We start from the raw sequence: 12,124 nt of genomic DNA, 5'->3' as shown, positions 1-12,124 counted from the left end.
AATCACTCTATATGATAGGTACGGGCCAAAAGTCCAACTTGAACTTGTCGATACAAATGACTCGACGTTGGGGGTGTAAGCAAGATGCACGTGATGACATATATGAACTTGCCCCGGATTCGACTGGAACTCAATGTCACGAGTGACTCGACATTTGTCATGCGAATAGGACGTACCGAACCGCGTATGTGGGTGTGTGCCACAAGCTTAACCCTGACTAGATGGTATAAACGACTCAGTCTTTGATATGTGAGTAAGGTGCGAGGGATGACATACGGAACACGCGTCAAAGGTCGGTCCAGAATTGGATAGCCTAAGGACATATTCGTGGGCTACAAATATTGTCAATGACAAGGCAACATGTGGGGCACATTTTGACAAGGCCCAACGTATGACTAAGGCACAAGCGGTGACATACGGGATATGCACCGAAAGCTGATACACGTGGCATGTCTTAGCGTGGGATATGCACCTAAGGTTTCGATCTTACAACCACGTAACTTTGGAGTATAGGTGCACGGCGCACCGACACACGTGGCATGTCTTAGCGTGCGAAGGTCATGATGGCAACCTACGAGGTGAGGGGCATGGATAATACCACAACGTAATTTGGAATCACCTAGGCATGGTGTATAGCGTGGCGACATCCGTGGGTATGTCTTGAGATACGAAAGGGAGGTGACGACGACCTGTGAGATTATGGTTCTATTTGAGATCAAGGTACCAGTCATAATCTTGAGATGTGTTGCCTAAGGCGTAGCGACATACATGGTATGTCTTGAGGCGTAAGTAGGACGTGTGTGAGACATGTGATGAATGGTTAATTCGAGTCTCGAGGGAACCGACGTCGTGATAATTTTTTTCTCTTTTTTTTTTTTGAACAACCGATATGTTGTCGGTGACATGGCGACACACCTAGTACGTATTGAGTTGACCGTGCAGACAGTGTACAGGATTTGCCCCAAGATGCGAATGTCATGATAAGCAGGGTATGACCACCAAACAAGCCTAACCACGATAGAGGGATACAGGATACATTACGACATATGGGATATGTCTTCGGATGATGTAAACACCACGGTGAAGGCGCATGTGACATGTCACGATGCACCAGGTACACTCTCTAATGGTATGAATAGGATGATAAAGACATGTGCGGTGTATCCCCCACAAAGTATAACATGGCGAAGACGTAGGGAATACCTAAAGGTCTAAAGGTGCTCCTCCGGACTAATATATGAGACACATCACAACATGCGAGGTATGTCTTCTGTTACACGGGATATGGCTCTGGACTAGTGTATCTGATATGGAAGCTGCATATGCGACCTATCGTGATGTACGACCTTGACAATACCCGAACGTACATGATGCACAGTTGTGCATCGAGCACACGTCTTGATTGGTCTATAGCTGACGTGATGGAGACGCATGGGACCTTTCACGATATGGAAGATGGGACGAGGTAAGGACGTATGGGATATGTCACGGCCCAAATGGTATGCCTTTCATCTAACGTACATAGCATGGTGAACAAGCACCTGACATGCCCTGACATATGGGGCATGCAACTCATGCCCCTCGCTTGGCACAAGGAATGAGGTGAAGATGTACAGGATGCGTTATGACACATATAGTACACCTTCTGACCGGTGTGTAATGACATGGTAGAGACACAAGGAATGGGTCATAATATATGAGGCACAACACGGAAAAGACATATGGGATATGTCACGACATAACGGGTACGCCTCTTGATCGGTGTCTGAATGATTAATGGAAGATGCATGGGGTGCGTTACGTCTCATGGAGTATGATAAAGTAAAGATGCAAGGAATACATCATCCCATGACAGGTGGGACTCACGACGGGTGGACACGTGATGATATGACGCAGCAAGGATATAGGGGATACGTCACGAGAGAACAGTACGCCTCTTGATAGGGTAAGGACATATTGGAGGTGCCGTGACATACGAGGTATGCCAAAACAAAAGCGTATATGCCATGACATAAGGGTTGTACCTTCCGACTAGTGCCTACGATACTGAAGAAACATACGAGGTACGCTACCATGCATAAGGTATGTTAAGGCAAAGACGCATAGGATACATCACGACATAATGGACATGCCTCCTCGCTAGCATACAAACGACACGGTGAAGACGTGCGAGACGTGCCAAGGACGCATAGGATGCGTCCCAACACATAGGTATGACAAGGCAAAGACGTATGGGATACGTCACGACATAACTAGTATGCCTCCTGAATGACATGCGACGCTGGGGTCGACTCTTTCTCACTTTCCTAATAAACACGTCCTAAATCTATGAAACCTAGAATGGCTGCACGCAATGCGGTTAGCATGCAATGCTCTATATGGTATGATTGCAATGATTCGTTAAGCAGAGAACACATTATAACTTAAATCTGACTCGACTGATGTACAACAAGACATAAATCTATACAAACAAACTAGTTAGCGAAAATCGTACATAATGCGTAAGTAGATCGCAATAAGAGAAAGAAAACGTTAGATAACAATCACATTCATCACATCATCTCTCTTCCATCCTTATTCCTCCACACACTCGTTGGTCCAAGTCTCTTTCCTAGGATTTTGGTATGGGCTCACATCGTGGTCCAGGGGACGCGTGATGCCGTCGATTATTGCAGAAAAGTAAATCATCCATCAGACAATACAGTTCATTTTGACGTATCCACGTTTAGTGACTAAGAAATCGACCAAGTTGGATTGTTCTTTCAGAATAACTCGTCTTTTGTCCTTTTGTGAGACGCATTAATTCGGGTTTTGACTCCCTTTGAGCGCATCTCAGTTTTTAGACATGGTTCGAGTTACTCTTCTAGTTCAATCGTTCGTTATTGTCAATGACTCGTTCCCTTTTATTCGCGTGGGTTCATGTCTCGATTTTTGGATTACAACGGGGTCTTTTGGATCTATCGAGAGACGTAACCACGTGTTTATTTAGTGATGGAATCACTTTTGGATTTTATTTTAGGGAACGGACTCATCGCGTAACGCGTTTGCTCTTAGCGTCGAGGATTCGTTTGCTCATTTTGCTACGTGAAAGACGGTGAGTCTTATTTTGAGCGCACGGTAACCTTTCGGCTAGTTACAACTCTTTGTTCCTCCCAATCCACGGGATATATCATCTCAGTGTGGTTATAGAAAATCAACGTTTCGTTGAATCGCATGTTTATTCGAAGCGAGGATATCACCGTTTTCCTTCCTTTAGGCGCGAATTTAAGCAAACACGTATATCGGGCCATATTTCTTGCAGTTTTGGTAACGGTCGAAATGATCGAGTCGTTAGTCAAAACCCGCAGTCTCGTCCATATGGCGCAATTATATGCTTTGGCTTAATTCAGCTTCGAGATTTTAAACGGGGTATACTCTCGTCCGAGGCACGTATTCAACGATATTGGTTTATTTTCTTTAACTACTCGCGGGATTAACATATATCGTAGATTCAGAATGATTTTGGTCGTTTAGTTCATTTTTTTTTTCATCTGTACGGACACATCCATTTCTCTTAAGAACGACACGAGGCATAACGTAAAAGCTCGTCTTTCATTCGGAAGGGACGGGCTACTTGTGCGAAACTTTTCACGTTACAATAAGGTCGTTCGAAACAGAAATGTTCTTCGTTTTCGTTTCGTCGTGATCTCGTTTTATCCTAATTTATTTAAAGAATGTGAATAACAGCTACCGTTAATATAGTCTTTTGTATCGAAATGTAATTATCCTTAACACCGAACCGATTCATACTAATACGTGCTTACGTCATAACGTATTTCCTGAACACGTGCCTTCGTCGGGACACCGAAAGGGACAAGGCGGGTCGCACATATTCATTCATATGAGATGACTAAGTCGTCTTTAGTTCAAATCGTTTCGATGTTTTAGGGTAATTAGTATGTCGATTCATGAGTATATATTAACGCATCGTCTCATTTTCTTTACATAGTTTAGATTTAGACACGTATCATGGCGGTTTGAAAACACGAACTGATTCATTTATCACATCAAAAATAGTAACGGGTAATCCTATGGAAACTTCTAAGGCTACTATATGCTGACACGGCTGACCGCGGGACCTCACAGGACCGCACAGATTCGCCCCTAACGAATGGATGGGGACCCTCTGGCGCCTTACTGTAAGGGGGAACTTACGCTATCCTCTTTCGAGCGACGAATGGACTCTCGCTAGAGGTTTCGCGGAAATTACCCAAAGGGTTTGCAATAATGCTCGTGAATGCATACGAAAAGAAGTAAAACGATCCGTCCCCGTTAAGGGCTTAGTGCATGCCTTCCGGAATCAAATTTCTCGCTTCCCCAACAGAGTCGCCACTTGTTAGACGAGGTGCCGCGGTCTAATCTCCCGGGCGGACCGGGGGGTGGACAACCTCATGGCGACGTAAGCGGTGATTGGCGCCGAAAGCAACCAATCGTGGAATCAAGCTGCTCGGCAGGACCGGAGCTCGGAGATATGGAAGAGTCGCCACCCACGAATGGGAAAATGAACACCGATCCCTTGCGGGAGACCGGTGTGGGTTCGGGAAACTTAGGTACGAGCCGAGAAGGCTAGCTCCTTTCCGGAGAAAGGCTACTAGGCACCCCGACATCGCCCGGTTATGAACCACCGGCCTCCTACTCAGCATGTTAGGCGATAACGGACTAATCGTATACTTCTTTAAGTTTAAAATTCATTTGAAACCCTTTTCTTTCTCTTTTTGGAAACCATTTTGAGCATATGATATTGAAGAGCCACATCAGTAAAGAATCACCCATTTATGTTTATACATACACAGAGAGGGGGAAGAAAGAAGTGATTTATTTACAACCGTATTTAAATGTTATGTTGTGTGTCTATTCTACATTAACTTATTTCCCCAAAACGATGTTTATTACATGGTTCGCACCTTAATCGCCGTTGGAACGATTTGGGTGCGTTTTAAAACCCCGTTTGATAAAGCTTACCCGAATCGCCGTTGGAACGACTCGAGTAATTGAAAACGTTAAAGTAAAAGCCTTTTAATAAGAAAACGTGGTTAAACATACAAGTCAATTTTATTTTGTACAAATTCATTAAGAAAGCGATTCAAAATCTCCATTATTAACAAAGAAAACGATCTTGATTACAATGTTCGCTTAATCCGTCGTTGGAACGGACTAAGGTTTTAAAACGTGGTGTTTTGAAGACGATTTGAAATATCAACCAAAATGACTCTATTTATCTACATTAGAGATCTAAGAAAGCTCATTAGCTTAAATAATTTAATTGAAAACTCTCTTTTTGTGACTTATTTTCCCCACTTATTTAATGGACTCTCTAACTATTATAATTACATCAATAAACACATTTAGGCCCAAAAATTAATTTTTCCAAGTGAAGCCCATTTGAAACATGGACTTATAAATGACCAAAAGAAATAAAGAAAATAATATAGATATATAATTACACATTCTAGCCCAAAAGACATAAAATGAGAGTAAAAGAAAATATACTAACTAATACATATATAAGAAAGAATAATGAAAATAATATATTTATACTTTAAACATAAGAAAATAGTGAATCAAATTCATAAATAAGAAAATAGAATTTATCACTCAAACTAATTTTATTTAACAATAATTAAGATAACACAAATATACCCCAAAACTATATATATACATAACTAATATAATCCTAATGTCAAAAAGAATATATGTTCATCCCCCAATATCTACTAATTATCTCCCAAAATGCCCAAGTAAATAACATTTAAAATAGAATTTAATGTAATTTAAATGAGTAATAATAAAAAAGGAAGTAATATGTACATATATAAAAAAATTAGAATAAAAATGGAATACCAATCTCCTAAAATAATTATATATGTTAAAGTTTTAAAACAATTTGAAAAGAATATATTACATAATCATATATACTAAGGATTAAAAGTCTAAAACTTAAGAAAAAGGGACCGAAATGACATTTTTCACATTTTGGCAGATTTACCGACGGAAAATCTGTCGGTAAACAACCTTTAGTGACAGAATTGGCAAATTACAGCAGCACTCCAACATTTTCCAGATTTATTCAAAAGCATTAAATTAAATCTAATTCAATCGTTTTGGACTTCCGAACTACCAAAGATGGATCATAGTCGAAAACGGAAGTTCCTAAAACGATGTTTTTATTTTAAAACGTTATTTGGAAACCTCTTTTAAATTAAAAACTTATAATTACAACATTTTCGATACCCGAACTACCTTTTTATCGGATCACGGTTCGTATTGGGATATCCAAAACGAGGTTTTTATTTTAAAACAAAACCGAATTTTATTTAACACGAAACGAAAATTAAATAAATACGCTAACTAAATAAAACGTGACAAAATAAATAAATGACTAAAGGAATAAAAACTATAGCATAAAAAATAAATAGACGGAGAGGAATAAATTAAATAAAATAAAGAGTCTAGTCCTCGGATAATTCCTTTGATTCGGTATCTGACAGTCGAAGCCGATTGATTCCACGAACCGCGAGCTCCCGATTTTAATAAAAATTTAGTAAAAATTGAACTTAGGAAATTTGAAATTTTTGAGAAAAAAAATATTTTTCTCAAAAAAATCCACTCTCTCTCTAAAAATGTTTAGAGTGAGAAAGTTTTTCCCCCAAAAAGGCCTCTTTTTCACCTTGGGATCCGTGCCCTTATATAGGGAAACGGATCCCGGAACAATGGGCGACGCCCAAAAAAAATTGGGCGTCGCCCATTGTGGTTGGGCGGCCGCCCAACAATGTTGGGCGATCGCCCAACTTTCGTTGGGCGAGCGCCCAACGCGAGGTTGGGCGCCCGTGCCCAACCCTCGTCGGGCGTCCGCCCGACGTGTTGGGCGTTCGCCCGACGTAGTTGGGTGCCCGTCCGGCGACCCTCGGGGCGTGCCCTGTGCCGTCGGACGCGTGCACTCCGTGGCCGCCGAGCGCGCGTTCCGCGCAGCTAGACGCTCGCACGTCGCGGCCGCCGAACGCGCGCCCCGCGCTGCCAGGCACGTGTGCTCAACGGCCCATAAGGGCGCGCACCGCCAGCGGTCCCAGGCATTGCTCGGGCTTCGAGAGCGTGCCACTCGCGGTGCGTCCGACGGACGCCGCGCGCACGTCTCGGGCCGTCAAGCGGGCGTTCGACCATCGTCGTCCGCGTGCGGGATGCCGTTGTGTGCCCGCGCCGTGCTGTTAATTTTCCTTAGCTTATTATTCTTTATATATTTTTCAAAACTTCCGGAATCAATCGCTTCGACCGTCTTGTTTCAGGTTTTCGTCACAGGTCCTCCGACTCGGTGTCTACAGCCGTTAAGTCCAAAACGGCTCTTTTAGCAGACAGCTTCTGGTCAGCTTCAGTCTGTTCCGCCATTCCCTTCCACTGTTTTCTTCAGGCGTCAGATTTTGTCTTCTTGCATCAGACTTGTCTTTTTGTGCCAGTTGTCTTTTACCAATAATCCATTGACCCATGATTCTTGGAATTAGTCTTCTTTGTATTTTCGAGGCTTCAATTATTGGTGCAGAAGATTGGCAGACTTTGTCCTTTAGTAAACGGATCCTTCATGCTGTCCTGACTGTCACTCAGCTTCATTCGTTATCTTCGAATGTTCAACTTTCATACTGAGTCCCTTTTTAGTCAGCTTCGTTATGTTTGTATATTTCTGAAGGAGTCTTCTAATTTAGTCAGCTTCGTTCTGGCAACTTTGAAGGAAGCTTCTGATGCTGAGTTCTACTTCACTCAGCTTCTATTCTTTCATGCTGAGTTCCGTTCCACTCAGCTTTTGGCTTATGCTGACTTTTGACCTGTCTTACTATATATTTTTGCACTCAATATTGAATAAACACATTAGTACAATTAAATCAAAGCATTTAAATTTAATTGCCTCTTAATCATGGATGATTTTGTCAAATCAAAATCTTGTGGAAAGGTGTTTCAACAATACTTTCTTCTTCCTCGACTTCTCTCTCTTCTCTCTGTAACTCTCTCACTCTCCTTTTCATTTTCTGCTACTTAACACACCAATCTTTAAAGCATTCGCTACAAATGAACCTAGATCAATCATCCTTGTGGTAGTTGCTAATCCAAATGCAAATTGAATTAGTTAACTAGTAGAAATAATGATTACGTCAAATAAGGGGAAAAACAAATTAAAACTTTTCACAAACATGTGGAGTTCACTGTTTAAATTTGAAAAATCCATTTAATTTCCATTTAATTTTCCATCCAAGATAATCAATATACAATACTAATTAACCACATACTATCCAACTAATTAAAAACTAATTGGAATCTCAGATCTGTCTTGAAATCTTGTGCGATTTCCCTCACCAATCTCTAGAATGGAAATTTCCTGATTAAGAGCTCAGTACTCTTCTGGTATTTTCTAATTTCTCTCAGGGCCACAGCTCCAGGCCTGAACCTGTGCGGCTTCTTTACTCCACCGGTTGCCGGGGCCTGATACCTCCGTAGCCATTTCTGTGTGTCAAGTGAAAATACAGAAATTATCTCTCTCTAAAACGAAAGAAGCCGTTGTGTAATGTGTTAGTGTGTGTATATAGAGATTCGAGAATGGAGGCGTGGCAGTTCCCAGTGAAAGAAACAGCATCATCATCGCACCTTAATCTCACCATTCAATGTTTTTACCCTTTTTTTTGCTTATACTCAATCTACCCCGATTACATTTACACCTATACTAATACAACATTTTCACATGTAACTTAAAGATCCCGATTACATTCAGATCTTCTTCTTCGTGAGATTTAAAGCCTTTTTAGAAAGAGAAAGAGATAGGGAAGACTTAGAGAGAGAAACGATGGATTTATGGAAAGGGTTAAAAGTAATTTTAAAAAGAAAACCAAATGAGGATATAAAAGTAATTGTACATGTAGTGGGTGAATTTTTGACTTTTTGACCGGTCAAACTGGTGACATGGCACGTTGACCGGTCATTTTTACCTGTTGTACACCATATTGGGAGGTCACCCATAAGGTCGTACATATTAGTGAGACAAAATGAAGGTTGTACACCAAAGTGTGAAATGGTACAAAGGTTGTACATCATTGATGAAATTTACCCAAGAACATTCTTAAGTACTTGAGAAGGACTAAAGACATGTTCCTCGTATATAGAAACAGAGAATTGAAAATTGAAGGATTTTCAGATGTTAGTCAGGATGAAAATGATTATAGATCCAAGTCAGGATACCTGTTTATCCTAAATGGGGTTCAGTCAGCTGGAAGAGTTCCAATCAAGGGAGCGTTGCTTTTTCGTCGACTGAATCAGAGTACATCACAGCTGCGGAAGTAGCAAATGAGGCAGTTTGGATTAGGAAGTTCATAACAGAACTAGGAGTGGTGCCTGACATTATGAATCTCATTACTCTGTACTGTGATAACAATGGAGCCATTACACAAGCGAAGGAACCACGGTCTCATAATGCATTCAAGCATTACCTCAAGCGATACCACCTCATTAGAGAAATTATAACCAGGGGAGATGTGGGAATAGAATGAGTGCCTACTGAGGACAATGTTGCAGATCCGTTGACCAAGCCATTGACCCAAACAACTCATGATCATCATCTTAGCTCTTCTGGAATTATTTTTAGAAATAATTGGCTTTAGGCCAAGTGGGAGAATGTTGGGGTTTATGTCATATAGCCAATTTTTTTAGGATATAAATATTAATGAATAAATTGTTTATTTAAATCGTTTGTTTTAATAAGATATAGTATGATTAACTATATATGAAGGAATTAATCTTTTATAAGTAAAAGCAATCCCAAGTTTGTTTGAAGTAGTTATAAAGTGTTTATATAAGCATGAAGTGAGACTATACTTTATAATAAATCAATAAACTTAAAATCAACCTAAGTCAAGTAATATGTTAAAGGGGTTGACATATTACTGTTGAGATTTGCATGTAACATTGTTTTCTGTCGAGACGGAGAGCTGATCTCACAAGCTTTAGATATGGAGATATCTAGACAGTTACATGGATCCGGTGAAGGAGTTCATTAGGATTGGGACCTGACTTGAGGTAACAGTATGGATAGATTTATCTAAGTGTCAACTATTCATCTCATTGGTGTTAGTAGGTATAAGTAATCCTCAGACTCAAACAACCATTAATTAGTGATCCTAGATTATGGAGTGTGATGCTTTGATTCCGTGCGAGCAGGATCCACTATAGGGGAGGCCCTGGGGTGTGTGGGAGCAGGGTTAGGTATCACATAAAGTAATTACAGGATAGTTAATGTTAGATTGAGCATTCGTCACTCCTAATAAGTAGGAGATATATCCAAAGGACCGCTTGTGGTGAATTGACTAAAATCCTTGCAAGGTGATAGAGTTAAGAGTAGAAATGAAGATTTCACTTAACTTATCTTTCAAAGTTAATTCCACCTAGACAAGTATAATAGACTCTTCGTTATATGTAACATGACAAGTTCCATGGTTATAAGAATTGTCTGAAGGATATAATTGATGAAGGATCGAATTATATTGGATTGGACCTAATACGGAAAGGTAAACGTCAGTATTCAACCTGGCTATTTATCACACTAGAGGAATGTCTAAGGTGCTGCTAGTAACAGCTCTCAGAGTCATTCCGTTATATATAAGTTGAAATTAATCAGGTTGAATTAATTCTAATAAATATATACGGCTAGTAACGATAGGAACCTAATGGGTCGTACATGGGACTTGGAACCGAAGGACGGAATTGTAATTTAGAGGGATGAATAGTATGAGCCGAAATTTATAGATTAAAGGGATAAGATAATTTAATTAATAATTATAATTGGATTATAATTGTAAATTAAATTATATGATTATGTGATAATGTTAATTAGAAGTTTTAATGTGATTATAACTCTTTTTAATTATCCCTAACATAAATTAATATCTAATTGGATTAGAATCATTATTTAATTATATTAGGATATGATTAAGATAATAATAGATATTTATTTAATTATCTAATTAGTAATCCTATTCTGAATTGGATTCTAATTAATTAATTAAACTAATACAATTAGGTTATGATTTGAGGAGACAATAAATAGCCCCTCCCCCTAGGTATTTCAGTCAACACAAGAATTGAAGGCTATAAATTCTTCTGACATCATCCCGTCTAAATTACTATTTCATTTACTCTCTCTTTGATCTCGTATCGATTCCTTTAGAGGCAATCAATTTAGATTGTTATTCATTAATCGTTTTCTTTTTTTTCTGTTATTATCATTGTTCGCGATACACGATTGAGAAGTTGTAGGTACTTTGTTTGCAATAGTAGATTGATCTTCAAAAACGGTACACTTATTTAATCCTTCTTTATATGAAATAACGATTAACGGATCTTGGAAAACGGAAATAGATAAAAAAATTTAATTCCACTCCGCCTAGGCTTGTCCATTTTCCTTCACATATCCATTATCGTTCTTTCTCTTTCTTCATCCATGGTGGCGTTCATTACTTTATGCTGATTCCTTCGGTACGTTCGTTCGATTTTTGGGTCAAAACTAAAGCAGACTAAGATTGGCTACGTGTTAGCATAAAAGAAAAGAGTATCTAGAACATCAAATCTGATTTATCGCTAATGTTGAAACTAGAATCCCCTACAACGACGCCAAAAACTCGATGCGCATAAAACGTATGCGTGCTTCTAGAACAAGTGCAACTTAACAATCAAGTAATATGGTGTACATTAGTACAAAGATCGATCCCACAAAGATTCTGTAACAAGCATTAATTATCCGAATAGATTTCTAAAGTCTAGACGAATGATTTAGAATGATTTGGTTGTGATTGAAACGAAAACTATTGTTGAAACTATTTGATGAAAACACTAGGGGTTCAGGTTCACTTCCTAAACCTGAGTTAAATGAAGTTTATTAAGATAAAACACGATAGAAGAAAACATGACTAAAGATGGTAATTTCTCCCAATGAAACTTGATGCCAAGACCTTGGTTCATCTCGTTCTAATTATTCACTATTATTTACCTAACCGGGCCAATGGTTACATAAACATAACAAGAAAGCTTAAGCTCAATGAGAAATCCTAGCAATAAAGTG

This window comes from Euphorbia lathyris, chromosome 2, assembly GCF_963576675.1.
Source record: "Euphorbia lathyris chromosome 2, ddEupLath1.1, whole genome shotgun sequence".
Classification (NCBI taxonomy): Eukaryota; Viridiplantae; Streptophyta; class Magnoliopsida; order Malpighiales; family Euphorbiaceae; genus Euphorbia; species Euphorbia lathyris.
The sequence above is the reverse complement of the archived record's forward strand: the minus strand, read 5'-3'. Positions refer to the sequence as shown.